We start from the raw sequence: 15,709 nt of genomic DNA on the forward strand, positions 1-15,709 counted from the left end.
AACCAGGGATTGAACCTGTAGCCCCTGCAGTGGAAGCAGGGAGTCTTCTCCACTGGACCACTGGGGAAGTCCCTGGGTTCACTCTTGATGTTGAGCATCCTATGGGTTTGGACAAATTTATAATGACGTGAGAGTGCATGTGTGCGCACCCAGTCGTGTCTGACTCTTTGTGACCCCATGGACTGTAGCTGCCAGGCTCCTCTGTCCATGGGCTTCTCCAGGCAAGAACCCTGGAGCGGTTGCCTTGTCCTCCTTCAGGAGATATTCCCGACCCAGGGATCGAACCCAGGTCTCCCACATTGCAGGCAGATATAATGACATGTACTTATCATTATAATATCAGACAACATATTTTCACTGCTATAGAAATCCTCTGTGCTGCACCCTGGGGTGTGGTCCACCATCCATTTCTAACAAGCTCGTGGGCGCCGCAGTTCCTGTGGATCCTTGGAACTCACACCTTGCACGTAAGGACCCAGAATCTTCTGTCTGCAGGAGGCACCTCTGTTGTCCTTTCTGTCCTTGCGCCGACTCCAAGCCATCGATTGAGTCAAAAGTGTGTAGGAAATTGGATGCACTTGTGGGATGTTTGGCAATCAGAGGGGAGCTAGATTCAGCACGTGTGTTTCTATGGATTTCTCGTATCATTTTTTGGGCTAAAAATGAAGCCTGTCTAGCTCCTTTTAAGGAGAAAAGCAAGCTGTGGCCTGGCGTCCATGGAGCACTGAGGTGGAGGTTAGCGTGCAGGGAAGCAGGGCTCCCAGCGCCTTCAGAGAGGGTTCAGTGCTCGCTCGTCTTGGGGTTTGGGCTGCACACTGGTTTTTAACTTTATGTAACATCTTGGCCCTTTCCCTGAGAAGAAGTGTTTCGAAACCGCTTGCCGTCCCTGCTGTGGGACATCTGTAAAGAAACAAGCTGTCCTTTAACCCGGGCTGACTTGGCAGGAGAGTGTGGCCCGTCCCTTTGGCTGTCCAGAAACTTGCCTGACTCGTGGCCTGTAGCCTCTTCCTTTCGCTCCTTCCCTGAGAAACCCTGGGGGACAGCAGCCTGCCAGGAGTGCGGGCCTGGTTTGCACTCCGTTGTGTGAGCTGCTGTACGTGTGAATCGAATCTTAGCCCAGAAGCCCAAGTATACAGGAAAAACAAATTACGATGGATTTTTGAGATTCAGTCTAACTTCTCTTTCCAACCCTCATTTCACCAGAGTGGAAAGCATTTCACCTCAGTTAATTTTTTTTTTCTTTCTCTGCTCCAGGATTGTATTTAAATCTGGGGAAATAAACGTCCCGTGGGCGCGTCTCCTCTTTAATCTGGTTGTCAGGGTCCTGGATGAGACCTCTGCCATCCACTTTGGTCCTCCTTTGTTGGCCCAAGCTTGTCTCTGTAGTAACTTCCTTTTTCCTGTCTGCACAGTTCCTACCTGGCTTTCCTCTTATTCAGGATGTTTTCCAAGAAGTATTGTGTCAAAACTGAGAGTCCTTTCCAGGCTCCTGCCATCCAAAGCTTTTAAAACAGTAGAGCCAGGAAAATACTATTTTTTCCCCCTCTTTACTTCCTTCTTTACATCATCCCCTGAAACAAAAGCATACAATACCTTTGCTGTTAAAAACGAAGAAGGGCCAAAAAGGAGAGGCCCAAAGTGAAGGGTATTTGAAATACGCTAACCTTGCTGCAAAATCTAATGCCTCAGATGAACTGCCGTGTAATCTGTGTGTAATAAGTGTGTTTCGACTCCTTTTCCACCCTGTAGGCATTTTAATGATGCTATGTTTCTGCTAGAAGGTACTCTTCACATTTTTTTTTTCCTTCAGTTTCACCCCGTGTCTGCTAAAATTGTACCAAATCCCAAGAGGTGGGAAATTCAGGGCTGGAGAAGGAAGGAGAATAAAAGAACTCGCCCAGGAACTTTCTGGATTACACTTTCAAAAAATGTGACTTAGACCGAGGTCCCAACCTCTGTGCATTTGTAGCGATGTGAGATAAGCTAACTCAATTCAATTCATCAAGACAGTGCTGGAGGCAAGTTCATTCTATTGAGTGCTGTGGCTGGGGGGTGGTTAAGGACGCCAGCGTCGGGGTGAGAAAGCCTGTGTTTGGTTCCTGGGTCTGACACGCCTCATATGGTTGACTGTGGGCAAGCTACCAGGAGTGCAGTACCCACCCTCCGTGTCCCGGGGTTTTGTTTCTGGGAATTCAGCCCACTGAGGATTTCCAGTCATGAAATTTAGATCTGTGCTTCGTTGAATCCCTGCTGGCTCAGATGGTAAGCAATCTGCCTCCAATGCAGGAGACCATGGTTTGATCCCTGGGTCTGGAAGCTCCCCTGGAGAAGGGCGTGGCTCTCACTCCAGGATTCTGGCCTGGAGAATCCCATGGACAGAGGAGCCTGGCGGGCTACAGTCCATGGGGTCGCAGAGAGTCGGACACGGCTGAGCGGCTACAACTTTCACTGTGGTTGAATCTGCAGGTGTGGAGGGTCTGCGTATTCACTTTATTGCTGCTGTTTAGTTGCTCAGCTGTGTCTGACTCTTTTGTGACCCCATGGACTGTAGCCCGCCAGGCTCCTCTGTGCATGGGATTTCCCAGGGAAGAACACCGGAGTGGGTTGCCTTTTCCTCCTCCAGGGGATCTTCCCGACCCAGGGATTGAACCCAGGTCTCCTGTTTTGCAGGCAGATTTCTTACCACTGAGCCACCTGGGAAGTGCACTTCTTCACTTAGGAGGTGTTTCCACGAGAGGCTTCAGCATCGTTGAATCTTAACATCAACAGGGACCCCTGGGGCCCATTCCCCATGGATGCCAAGGGAAGGGCATGTGGGGCAGGACTGTCTGATGACAGAATGGGCTGCATAATGCATGGTGAGAGCTCAGGACAACAAGTGCCTGGACTTTGGCCAGCACAGAATAAATGTTAATTTATGATGATCGTTGTACAAATAGCGTTGGTTTTCTGAAAATTTCCCGCCTTCAGTTATCATCAAGGAGGTCCTTTGTTTGGTCCTTGTTTATGAAGATGGAAAAAACCCAAGAGGCACAAAGACATCATTTAACTTGTGTGAGGTTCTGAAAGCGGGCAAAGCCTCTGATGTACACTAACCATTGTGTCTTTCTGCATGGGAATTATGGCTCTCACACATTTTATTGTGAGTGTGTTGATTCAACAAACCTCAGACCCTGGGTTTAACATACAAGGTCTGAAGCATGGCCACTTGCAAAATATTCCCTAATGCTTGTGTTAGGTAGGCTAGGTTAGGCTGAACCTGCTGACCTCATGATTGGTTACGGCCAAAAAGCGAGACACATGGTTTGGAGTTGGCAAGGGAAAGGGTATTTTCACCCTAAACACACAGTTCATTTCAGTAACTGAGGCTAGATATTCACAACTCTAGACAAGGGTTCACAAGTCCATGAGTAAGGACTGATAAAATTCACAGAACTCTAAGCTGAGTCTTACCATTGGGAAGTTTATAAATATGGAGGAATCTCTGTCTGCTGTCATAAGTGTGATTTCTGGGCTTCTGCTCCAATTTTATGGACTCCTCCCCCCTTTTTAACTTATAAAGGTGAAATTTATTTGCTTTTAACTTTTCATTTGGAGTACAGTTGGTTTATAATGTGCTAGTTTCTGCTGTGCAGCATGGTGAATCAGGTACCAGAAGCATCTGGCTCCTCTGTTTTAGGCTTCCTTTCCCCTCAGGCCATCACAGAGCAGCGAGTAGAGGTCCCTGTGCTGAGCAGCTGCGCCCGGCGGGTGGCTGCTTTACACACAGCATCAACAGGGTGCACATGTCCTGCCCAACCTCCCGAGTCACCCCTGCCTCTGTTCGCCCCCGTGACCACACGTCCGTTCTCTACGTCTGTGACTATTTCTGCCTCACAAATAGGTTGATCTGTACCATTTTCCTAGATTCCATATATAAGCAACTCCTTTTATGGAGTTTAAATCCAGGAACCTAAGCTTGGGAGTGATAAACATCTGCCCACTTCTGAATTCCGGCTCACATGGGTGGCTCTTATGTCACCCAGCTAATCCTCCTGGAGTGTCTCCATAGGGCCCCTCTTCCCACTGATAGATTCTCCTCCACTTCTTTAATATTCCCGCATCTCTACCTCCACAGTTGCTTTTTTCTTTCTAGTCTGCTTTCTAACGAAACGAACATCACAGAAATTAACCAGTATCATTTGGCACAGCACAAGTTATATCTTTATATAGTAGAATAATACTTCACCTCTTTCCAAAAATAAAAAAAGTGTGAAATTTTGATCCTGCCTCCATCCATTTCACATTGAAATGGCTAACAACAAAAACTGTTGGAGGGGATGTAGAGAAACGAGAACCTAACTTCTTACAGAAGCACTTTACAAACAGCTTCTTATAAAGTTTATATGTTTACCATACAATCCAGAGATTTCATTGTTAGGTATGTACATAAAAGAAATGAAAACATACATCCATAAGAAGAATTATGCAGAAATGCTTACTGCAGTTTTATTTATAATAACCAAAAAAAAAAAAAAAAAACCAAAACTGGAGACAACCCAGATGTTCATCAGATAGTGAATGAGTAAAGAAACTGTGATGAGTCCATTCAGTAGAATACTTCAGCAATAAAAAGAAACAAAAATGACTTACACATGCAAAACATGGCTGCAGTTCAAAAATATTATGATGCATGAAAGTAGAATAAATGTATGTTTCTATTTATATGAAATTCTGTAGCAGAGAAAGCTCATCCACAGTGACGCTTTAGCGCTTGTCTGGGGCTGAGAGTGGAGATGGGGGACTTTTTGGAGTGAAGACAAAGCTCCACATCTTAATTATACTGGTAGTTACTTGGATGTGTGTGTTTTTCAAAACTCACTAACTGTATATGTATTTTCCCAGTATTACTGAGAAATAAGGGGCTTCCAAGGTGGCCCTAGTGGTAAAAGAATCCACCTGCCAATGCAGGAGATATGAGACACGGGTTCAATCCCTAGGTTGGGAAGATCCTCTGAGGAGGAAATGGCAACCCACTCCAGTATTCTTGCCTGGAGAATCCCAAGGACAGAGGAGCCTGGTGGGCTACAGTCCATGGGGTCACACAAGGAGTTGGACACGACTGAGCAAGTTTCACTTTTTCCACTTGTAGATACAATAGAAAGAAAAGACAGCAAATGTTCTCCTTGTGATGAAAAAAATAGACTCTACTCTCTTAACTTTCCTATGTATCACACAGCAATAGGGACTATAGTCATCCTGCTGTGCACAACATCCCTAGTGCTTATTTAACCTTTTTTTAAAAATTAAAGTTGATTTACGATGATTCAGGTGGACAGCAAAGGGACTCAGTTCCCTGCGAAGAACCCCTGTAAATGTCCATCGCAATGATACGATATCCTTAGGATTGGTCTATCCTTAAATTTACGGCTGTAAAGAACATACAGCAACATGGAAAATGCTTATTAAAGAAAATATGCTACAAAATTAGACCTCTTCATAACAGCTTTATTTGAAACAGATGCTTAAGAAAAAGGATGGGAAAAAATGTACCAAACTCCTAACACTGGTAGTGCTAGAATGGGAGGATTCTCTGTGACACAGCTGTCTGTTCCTCTCTTTTTTAAACATGTGTTATTTACTTATTTTTGGCTGCACTGGGTCCTCAGTCCGTGCGGGCTTTCCTCTGGTTGAGGCGCGCGGGCCTCTCCCAGCGGTGGCTTCCTGTGCGGAGGAGCGCAGCCTCGGGCACGCACGCTTCAGTGGTTGCCGCACGTCGGCTCAGTAGCTGTGTCTCCTGGGCTCTAGAGCACAGGCTCAGTAGTTGGGGTGCACAGGTTTCGCTGCTCCAAAGCGTGTGGGATCCTCTTGGACGAGGAGTCGAACCCGCGTCTGCTGCATTGGCAGGCGGGTTCTTTACTACTGAGCCCCCAGGGAAGCCCTCCTCTAATTTTTACTGAAATAAGGATAATTCAAATAAGGATAACTCATTAATTCTGTTCAACAGCAGGGCCCACATCCTTGATTTCAGAAATGCCTCTCTGTGAGGCAAGGTGGGAGGTAAAAAGGAGTGAGTTGACCTTTGGAAGGACTTGAGTTTATCTCTTGCCGTTTAATCTTTAAGAGCACAGTCAGATAATACAGGGGTCAACAGTTTCCAGCCTTGAGTCTGAAAGGAGAGGTATGCAAAGCTTTCTTCCCCAGGTTCCTCTCTCCCTGAGCTGCTATGACCAAGAGATTTCAAGGACTGTGGCCAGGCATGGAATCCCAGTCCTGACCAGGAGAATGGGAAGCAGCGGAGGAAGGAAGGAACGAGATTCTCTCATTGGATAACTTACTGCCTGGAGCCAAGAAGGAAATCAACGAGACAGTGTACCCAGATAATTCAGACCGCCGTGGGCTTGGACGCATCCTGTGCTCATCAGCTCAGTGGAAAGACCGCAGGCTTTGAGTTAGATGAGCCTGGTGGTGGGGGGAGAGGTGGAGAACCTTTTGACCTTGACCAAGTCCCTTCTCTTCATTAACCCTCTGTTTCCTCATTAAGAAAGGGGACTTGTAACATCTATCAGAAATATTTAGACTTCCTCTGTTATAAACGTTGGAACCTCACTCAAGACAACCTCAGCAGTCTATCTTAAGTCTGCATCTGTGTCTCTTGCTGTTGTGTAGTCCGTAAGTCATGTCTGACCCTTTGTGACCCCAGGGACTGCAGCACGCCACGCTTCTCTGTCCTTCACTATCTCCTGGAGTCTGCTCAAATTCATGTCCATTGAGTTGGTGATGCCATCCAGCCATCTCGTTCTCTGTCGCCCCTTCTCTTCCCACCTTCAATCTTTCCCAGCATCAGGGTCTTTTCAAATGAGTCAGTTCTTCACATCAGGTGGCCAAGTATTGGAGCTTCAGCTTCAACATCAGTCCTTCCAGTGAGTATTCAGGACTGATTTCCTTTAAGATTGACTGGTTTGATCTCCTTGCAGTCCAAGGGACTCTCAAGAGTCTTCTCCAGCACCACAGTTTGAAAGCATCAATTCTTTGGCACTCAGCCTTCTTTATGGTGCAACTCTCATATCCGTACATGACTACTGGAAAAACCATAGCTTTGACTATATGGACCTTTGTCAGCAAAGTGATGTCTCTACTTTTTAAATAAGCTGTCTAGGTTCATTATACCTTTCATTCCAAGGAGCAAGTGTCTTTTAATTTCATGGTTCTTCCCCCACCCCAGGTTTACCTCATGTAACTTAAGAGGAAAAAAAAACCAGGAGCAGGAAAGCCAGTGGCAATCCAGGAATAAGAACTTCTTTCTTTTCTACTTTTCCCTTGCTGAAAGTTTCATTCTCTCACCCCACCCATCAGACTCACTTCTCAGCTACTTTTTGTGGGGAAGGGGATTTTGGGAGGATATCTGTATGAACTTGGCTCTGCAAGGCATTATTTTACAACACTTGCTTGGGGACTTTCCATACTGGTGACACGGGTCTTCTTCAAAGTCATTTGTCATATTGACTGATGAGCCCCAGGTCATGTGCCTCTGCTCATGTGTTCGCTGCCGCAAAAATTTGCACTGGTGCCCAGGAGAAGCCACACAGAGTTCTCTATTGCTTCCAGGTGAACTCTGACCTGGGAAGCAGTCTGTCTGCGTTTGGTGTGCTGTTTTTGTCCAGCCACAAGCTTGTTTTGTTGGCGCATAAAATATCAACCGCTGGTGGAGAGCGGGAGGTGTGTATGAGAAAACTTACTATTGTTATTGCTTTTTCAATTTGCACAGCGGTGGGGGAAGTTGTTCATAACAAGTACGAACGTTCTGTGACTTTCTCTGCCCCCATTTATGTGCGTGTTCATCAAGATATTGATCAGAGAGACAGAGAGGAAGAGACGGAGGGAGAGGGGAAGACAGAGAGGAAAGCCAGGGCCAGAGCCACGGAATGGGTTGTGAGTTCGGCTTCACCTCTGCTGTAAATCCTCTGCGGTGAGGCAGGGCCAGGTTGCTGTACCGTTTCAAGGTTAAAGTTAACAGCCTCGGTCAACAGAGAGGCTGACCTTTTGCAAGAGTCTAGAAGAGACGCTCTGATTGGACCAGCCTGGGCAGCCACCCTTTTCTCACCCTGTGACCGGGGGCTGAGGTCACCACACCCAGAATGGGTCCCAGGCGTTCATGGCTTTGCAGAGGGACCCAAGGACATGTCCTGGGTTTCTGGACCCACCCTGTTCAAGTAGCCATCACACGAAGTCAGGAGGTGATGCGAAGATTAGATGTATGTCAGAACCGCAGCTTGAGACGGAAACAAAGCGACAAGCGCTCGTTTCCTGAAGCTTAATCCTGGTTCCTGAGAGCTCAGGGTGGGTTGTCCTCTCTGCTCACTCTCGGCGCTGCTGACATACAGGTGCCCGGGACGGGTAAAGTGTCGCTGGTGTTTCTAGGAGTTAGGAGAAACCATTTCCTGAAAGGAAGCAGTTAGCTGTCATGCGTGTCTTTCAGTTTTCACTTTATTGCACAAGAGACTCGGCCCTGATAACACTCCAGGTCTCCGTAGAGCTCGATCTCCTAGTTCGTGTCATGAATCCTCACGAGAATCCTTCAGAAGGACGGGTGTTATTATCGTCATTCTGCAAACGTGTTCGTTGGAGGTCAGGGAGGTGAAATAGCTTGCTTAAGGTGACTTGGAAATGGAGGAGGAGATGGCAACCCACTCCTGAGTTCTTGCCTGAGAAATCCCATGGGTAGGGCAGCCTGGCGGGCTGCAGTCCATGGAGTCACAGAAGAGTCGGGTACGACTTAGGGACTAAACAGCAAGGGGATTTGACTCAGGTCGTCTAGTTCTCCAATTGCTAGTTTAATTTCATCTTCATTAGACAAAGCCTGGTCCTTCTTGGAGTCTCACGTTGTTGCTCCATCCCTAAGTCATGTCCAACTCTTTGTGGCCCCATGGACTGCCAGACTTCCCTGTCCTTCCCTATCTCCTGGAGCCTGCTCAAACCCATGTCCCCTGAGTCAGTGGTGCCATCCAACCATCTCATCCTCCTGCCCTCAATCTTTCCCAGCATCAGGGTCTTTTCCAATGAGTCAACACTTCGTATCAGGTGGCCAAAGCTTTGGAGTTTTAGCTTCAGCATCAGTCCTTCCAATGAATATTCAGAGTTGATTTCCCTTTGGATTAAGTCTCATACTCTCATAAATAGCTGAAGTTATTTCTTTCGTTAGAATTTGGTGTTTGATCAAGGCTGGGAAATATTTGCTTATTCCATAATGACCGTCAGGCCCAGGCTGGGCATGGCTTACAGAACACAGCAGAACTCTAATATCACTGAATGAATAGTTCTAGGGTAGTGTAATTATTTTTATCCTGAGTCCTGTGTAGAACATGTACAGAGTATTTTTTGAAATAGGCCAGTTTAAAATAGAGGACTTAAAAATCTTCCTACCCTTTGACCAAGAATTCTGCCTTTGGATGTTTCTAATTTTTTAAAATTATTTTTTAATTTTAATTTTTTATGCAATTTTTAAAGACTATACTTCATTTAGTTATTTCACAATGTTGATCGTATCCCCCATGTTGAACAGTACAGCCGTGAGCCCGTCTTATACCGATCGTTTGTGCCCTCTCCCCATCCCTGCATTGCCCCTCCCCCAATCCACTGGTAATTACTAGTTTGCTTTCTGTATCTGTGAATCTGCTTCTTTTTTGTTATATGTGCTAGTTTGTTGTATTTATTATACTCCACATTTAAGTGATATCATACAGTACTTGTCTTTCTCTGCCTGACTTATTTCACTTAGCATAATGCCCTTTAAGTCCATCCATGTTGCTGCAAATGGAAAAAAAATTGTTCTTTTTTATAGCTGAGTAGTATTCTGTTGCCTGTGTATGTGTGTGTGTGTGTGTGTGTATGCTAAGGCACTTCAGTTGTGTCTGACTCTTTGTGACCCTGTGGACTATATAGCCCGCCAGGCTCCTCTGTCCATGGGATTCTCCAGGCAAGAATACCAGAGTGGGTTTCCATGCCCTCCTTCATGGGATCTTCCCAACCCAGGGCTCGAACCCTCATCTCTTACGTCTCCTGCATTGGCAGACAGGTTCTTTACCGCTACTGCCACCTGGGAAGCCCACGTGTGTACCATATCTTCTTTATTTGTTCATCTGTTGATGGACACTTAGGTTGCTTCTATATCTTGGCAATGGGCAACTGCATAATTTTTTTTTAAAATGACGACCCAGAGGGATGGAATGGGGAGGGAGGAGGGAGGAGGGTTCAGGATGGGGAACACATGTATACCTGTGACGGATTCATTTTGATATTTGGCAAAACTAATACAATTTTGTAAAGTTTAAAAATAAAATAAAATTTAAAATAAATAAATAAATAAAATGACTTTTCTTGGTAGTACTGATATTTTCGGAGGATAGACTCAGAAATGGAATTTCTGATTCCAGAGATATGGGCATTAATGAGTTAGTATTTATGGGGTTATAATCGTATCAACAGTGTGTGGCAGGGTCTTTGATCTCGCCTTCTTGCTAACAGTGGATATTATCAATATTATAAAAATACTTGCTGTAACCATTTTTGTCCTTCTAGAGTTTAGACGGAGTTTAGCCTATTTTCGTGTGTGCTCGTGATTTGGGTTCCTTTCCTGCTGCCGGGTCTTGCCCTTCAGCTGGTCTCATTGTCTGCTAGTTTTCTGTGCCATGTTCACCCATTTCTTGTCAATTTGTAATAAACACAGCATTCTGGATATCGCTTCTTTCTCTTTGCTGGAGACATTTCTTTCCAGGCTGTTATCGGTTTGTTGGGGTCTGACTGTGTTGGCATCTTTGACTCTGGACGCCCTCCGTGTGCGGTGTCCCGTGCTGGGGTCTGACTCTCTGGCGTCTGACTCTGGACGCCCTCCCTGTGCGGTATCCCGTGCTGGGGTCTGACTCTCTGGCGTCTCTGACTCTGGACGCCCTCCGTGTGAGGGTGTCCCGTGCTGGGGTCTGACTCTCTGGCGTCTGACTCTGGACGCCCTCCGTGTGCGGTGTCCCGTGCTGGGGTCTGACTCTCTGGCGTCTGACTCTGGACGCCCTCCGTGTGCGGTGTCCCGTGCTGGGGTCTGACTCTCTGGCGTCTGACTCTGGACGCCCTCCGTGTGCGGTGTCCTGTGCTGGGGTCTGACTCTCTGACGTCTGACTCTGGACGCCCTCCGTGTGCGGTGTCCCGTGCTGGGGCTGTCAGGTCAGTCAGAGTCTCTCATTTTGACCTTTTCAATTTTATGTCTTCGTTGTGAAGTCTTCCTTATCCTTAAAGCTACAAAAATATTTTGTCTACTTTTCTAATTCTTTTGTAGCTTGTGGTTTGTCTCTGATTATTTAATCCAGCTGGGATTCATTTTTGTATATGTGGGAGAGATCTCACTCATTTCACAAAATGGAAAATCTCAACACAATTGTTAAATACCGTGTCTTTCCCCCTTCACTTTGACAATGCTACATCCTACTTTATATGCCCACACATTCATGCTTTTGTTTCTGGGCTGAAACTAATTAGTTTTAATTTATGTATCTGTGTGTTCAGTCACGTCCGACTCTTCGAACCCATGGACTGTAGCCCGCCAGACTCCTCAGCCCATGGGACTGTGCAGGCAAGAATACTGGAGTGTGTTGCCATTTCCTTCTCCAGGGGATCTTCCCAACCCAGGGATCGAACCCGCATCTCCTGCATGCATCTCTTGCACTGGCAGGTGGGTTCTTTACCACTGAGCTGTTGGGGAAGCCCTAATTTTTTTTAATATATAACTGTCACCAAGTCAATATTGCTAATGAAGATGTGGAGTTCCCTGATATAAAAACAAAAATTTTTTTTTTTTTTTGCAAGAAACAGTCCCCTTCCAATTCTGATTATTCTTTCACTGCTTGTAACTTCAGCATTTACGGCTGGTCTCCTTTCTCCCATCGGCGTGTTACTCGGTGTTCTTCTTGTAACATTTCACCATGTGAATAGACTTGATTTGCCCAATAAATGGCAGCAAGTCTGGTAGCTTTTTTTGCTTTTTTTTTGGCCTCACTCCACAGCACATGGGATCTTAGTTCCCACCAGGGATGGAACCTGAGTCCCCTGCACTGGTAGCTCAAAGCCTTAACCACGGGACCACCTGGAAAGTCCTTGTGGCTTTTTCTCTTGCATGTTCCCCAATAGTGTGTGGTTCTCTATGGAGCTCTGCTTTTAGCCACTTTCAGCAGACTTTGCCTCTGGATTATTCTTTTGACCTTGTCTTATTTGCTTCCAGGAGAAACCACAATACCCTGGACTCTGAGGAGTGAGGAGGAGTCACAGATGATCAGAACTGCATTCAGGTTCCTAGGTCTACCCCCACACTTGACTGGTTTGTGGTTTTGCCCTAGAATCTGCACCTTTGAAAAGCTAGGGCTTTGCTCTTCCTGGGCTTCCCTGGTGGCTTAGCTGGTAAAGAATCTGCCGGCAATGCAGGAGACCCCGGTTCGATTCCTGGGTCTGGAAGATCCGCTGGAGAAGGGATAGGCTACCCACTCCAGTATTCTGGCCTAGAGAATTTCATGGACTGTATAGTCCATGGGGTTGCGAAGAGTCGGACACGACTGAGTGACTTTCACTTTCACTTCACTTTGCTCTTCCTAATGGCTAATCTCTCATTTGTAATTAAAACAACTGGGCAACCAGACCTGTGAGAATAAAACATCTGGGGCAGCGAATGATCCTCCAGGACCGCTTTTCCTGGTTTCCCAACAAGAGATGTTATAGATATACTTCTGAGTCTTGTTATTCCAAAGGCCATGCTGACATTCACTTCAGTGGAACAAGCTGGGGTACCTTCCTAACAAGATTAAACAGCAAAGCCACAGAAGAAAGAAAGGAAAATCCAATGCGCTGGATTGTAAGTGTCTCTGTGGAGTGTCGCATCCTTTCGGGATAAGGGGATTACTTGTTACACGCCCACACGCCTCTCCCTTCTGAAGATGTCTTTGAAGAACGATTCTGACGCTAGCATCAGTCAGTCGCTTGGAAGCTGACCCCGGGTGAACCGCTGCTTCTTTTTTCCACTGCCTCTTCTGGAAGTCATTAAGAGATAGACGACAGAGACCAAAATTTGAGAAAGTGCCAGGGGTTTGTTTATTCTGATCTGGTTCCTTAGAGATGCAAATGCATGAATTATGAACATGATGGATGGAATTGTAATGTTTCAACCTGCCAGCCCTGCATCAGGGCCTACTTGAGTCTTGCTAAAAAAAGACAAATAAGTGCTCATGTTTGTCAAGAGAAGAGAAGAGACTCCTTAGAACTTTTACTTCAGACAACTCAAATCCAGACTCAACCAACTAGTTCCTTTATAAAGGAATCCATTTCTTAATGCCAGTGTATATGCATATAAGCGCCCGTGTCTTGATGGCTCAGCTTAAAGAATCTGCCTGCAATGCAGGAGATACAGGAGATGAGGGTTTGACCCCTGGGGTCAGGAAGATCCCGAGGAGGAGGAAATGGCAACCCAAGAATACTCCAGTATTCTTGCCTGGAAAAATCCCAAGGACAGAGGAGCCTGGTGGGCTACAGTCCGTGGGGTCGCAAAGAATTGGACACAGCTGAACAGCTAAATCATGACAACAACAAAGTGCTTTGAAGACGCCCTTATCTTCCAAGACCAGGCTAGGAAAGTCTCGCAAGGCTGTTGCCCATCCGCTCAGAGTGAGCAATTTCGTGTTCAGCCTCTGACACTGGAACATTTCCAGTGGCCTGAGTCCAGCGGAGAGAGCTGAATCCTGTTTCTAGAGTTGTGTCCGTCTTAACCAAACCTTTCTAATAAATGAACTGTTCATCACGCCCAAGAGACACAGGGCTGGGGCTTTATTTGTGTCTACAGAACTGATTGCATGAACTATTTTGTGTCTGCTTGCCAAGAAACGTTTGTCGAGTAAATGTCCACGTGATGGGAAGAATTCGGTCTGAGGCTCTTTTTCCTTACACCCTGACAGGGAGCTTATAAGAGAGTAGCTAGACCTTCCCCACCCTCAGCTTCTTCAGCAGCTGTCATGGTCTCCCTAAACAACTTCCAAGTTGTTCCTGAGCCCTAGACCAGTTCACAACATAAGTAGATTTAGAAATAAGAGGCCAATTCATGCATCAATTTATGAATTGAAAAATTAGACAGTGCATGTGGGCTAAGTTGCTTGGTTGTGTCTGACTCTTTGGGACCCTACAGGCTGCAGCCTGCCAGGCTCCTCTGTCTATGGACAATGGACAAGTATGCAATCCTTTCTCTGGACAATTGAGAGTTGTTTCTCTAAAGGGAAACTTCTCTTGTTTTTTATTTCTTTATTGCTTAAACTTTTTATTTTATATTGAATTCTAGCCAACTGGGCTTCCCTGGTGGCTCAGAAAGTAAAGAATCCACCTGCAATATGGGAGACCTAGGTTCAACCCCTGGGTTGGGAAGATCCCCTGGAGAAGGAAATGACAACCCAGTCCAGTGTTCTTGGCTGGAGAATCCCATGGACAGAGGCTGCAGTCCGTGCAGTTGCAAAGAGTCAGACAGGACTGAGCCCGACTAACACTTTGGCTTTCACGTAGCTGATTGACACTGCAGGGATGGTCTCAGGTGCATAGCAGAGCTACTCAGCCCTACCATACACGGATCCTTTCTCTGCCAAATTCCCCTCCCACCCAGGCTGCCACATAACCCTGAGCAGAGTTAAGGGAAACTTCTTTAAGCCCTGGGAACTCTGTAGCAGGAGGTGGAGGAGGAGGAAATCAAAGTCTAGCCGATGGCCGCGTTGAAAGCCATGAGGCCCAGGGCCCGGATGTCCGCTCTGGGGGGTGACGTCCAGTGCCGATGAGGAGCAGACTCGGAGTAGGAAAAACATGGCCCATGGCAATTATCTTTGCCCATAAAGATTTGTGACTTATTTCCTCCTCTTAAATCAAGACCAGACCAGGCCCACATGCCAGTGAGTCCACAGGAGCAGAGACCTGGCAATCAGTAGGACGGCAGGAGTTGAGGACAGGCCCATCCAGCCCGGGGACCACTGCTGAGGTCCGAGCTCGGCTTTACCCGTGACCTGTTGGCCCTCATTTCCTTTGGTCTGAGAGTCAAGGTCAGCAGGCAGGCGAGTGACGGGCGAGCAGAAAACCACTCACGAGAGATTTTGTTTTGGGTGAACGTCGTCCTGACTAAACAAACCTTTAACTGTGAAGACGTGCCATTTGCAGCTTCCGTGGGGACACGGAAAGGTAAAGAGAGACTGGCCAGAGGGAAGGGTGGAGGTGATGTGATTTTGACAAGCTGCAAACAACGGCTGGCAGACTTTCCTAAAGGCCCTGGCTGTTCACTCTCCAGATGCTAAATTCTCCGTTTTAAGCAGACGCTCAGAGAAGTCAGACCTGAGAGTGGATCCAGGTTGGAGGGGGATGGATTAGAAGGCCCGTGGGTTGCCATGACGGCAGGGTTGGCTCTGAGTTGGAGATGCGTGTGACCAGGTCCCTTGGTGTGTGCTGTTAGGGGCTCACTTGTGGAGGAGGTGGGGACGTGGGGCGGGAATGAGAGGGCTGAGCTTTGATGCAGCTGTGAGTCCAATGAGCTACCACCTGACACTGGTCAGAATGGCCATGATTAAAAAGTCCAGAAATAACAAATGCTGGGCAGGGTGTCGAGAAAAGGGAACCCTTCTGCACTGCTGGGGGGAATGTAAATTGGTGCAGTCACTATGGAGAACAACATAAAGCT

General features: G+C 46.7%; 1 long non-coding RNA gene across 1 annotated transcript; it reads left to right on the top strand.

Moving 5' to 3' along the window:
* The first annotated feature begins 11,642 nt into the window (after positions 1 to 11,642).
* LOC112583585 lies at positions 11,643 to 13,925 on the top strand. Its single transcript, XR_006549157.2, has 2 exons — positions 11,643 to 11,698; positions 12,245 to 13,925. It is a non-coding gene; the product is annotated as an uncharacterized LOC112583585 (long non-coding RNA).
* Positions 13,926 to 15,709: the final 1,784 nt, after the last annotated feature.

The sequence above is a fragment of the Bubalus bubalis genome, chromosome 3 (assembly GCF_019923935.1).
Source record: "Bubalus bubalis isolate 160015118507 breed Murrah chromosome 3, NDDB_SH_1, whole genome shotgun sequence".
Lineage (NCBI taxonomy): Eukaryota > Metazoa > Chordata > Mammalia > Artiodactyla > Bovidae > Bubalus > Bubalus bubalis.